This window comes from Elephantulus edwardii, unplaced genomic scaffold (assembly GCF_000299155.1).
Source record: "Elephantulus edwardii isolate Elephantulus edwardi_28Jun2011 unplaced genomic scaffold, EleEdw1.0 scaffold00026, whole genome shotgun sequence".
Taxonomy (NCBI): Eukaryota; Metazoa; Chordata; class Mammalia; order Macroscelidea; family Macroscelididae; genus Elephantulus; species Elephantulus edwardii.
In genome coordinates, this window is record NW_006399776.1 from 3329350 (window position 1) to 3330069 (window position 720).

The window sequence follows — 720 nt, forward strand, 5'->3', positions numbered from 1 at the left end:
CTACCTCTCAATCTCAACCTAAGTAATCTCTCATTCTCTTTTGTTTTTTGGTTTTTTGCCCTCTACCCTCAGAGCAGTTATCCCTGGTTGAGCATAACTTGTCCGTTTATTTATATATATTTATAATATATATATGTATTTTTTTATTAGTTGACCCACTAAAATGTAAATCCCGTGAGATCAAGAAGGCTTGCTAAGTTTGTTCACTGCTGTTGTCTCCAGCCTCTGGCACTTAAAAGAAGCTTAACAAATATTTGTAGGATGAATAAATGGCTGCCGCAGAGAGTAACATGCAGGACATTGGGGGACTGCCAGTATATCTTTTGTATCTCCTCTTCAAAGGAACAGAAAGACACAGGAAAGTTGAACCAGAACACTAATCTAATGAGCTTTACCTTTTTCAGAGATTAGTCTGACTGTTGTGTGGTATATGGACTGTATGAAATAAAAAAGCAGCAATGAGAGGCCATTTAGCTCCAGGAGCCATGATGATGATGATGATAATGATGGCGGCATGAGTGGTGGAGCGAGGCATGAGAGGAAGTTGATGAGTTTAATTTATGTGCAACCTGAAGAAAGTATATACATCTATATCTATATATCAGCTAAGAGTCTGTTCTGACTTAATGGTACACAATAACAGCACCCCCCCCATATATGGGGGGAGAAAGGGAAGGAGAGAGGGAGAAAGGAGAGGGGAAGGGGGCAGGGATATAGGGG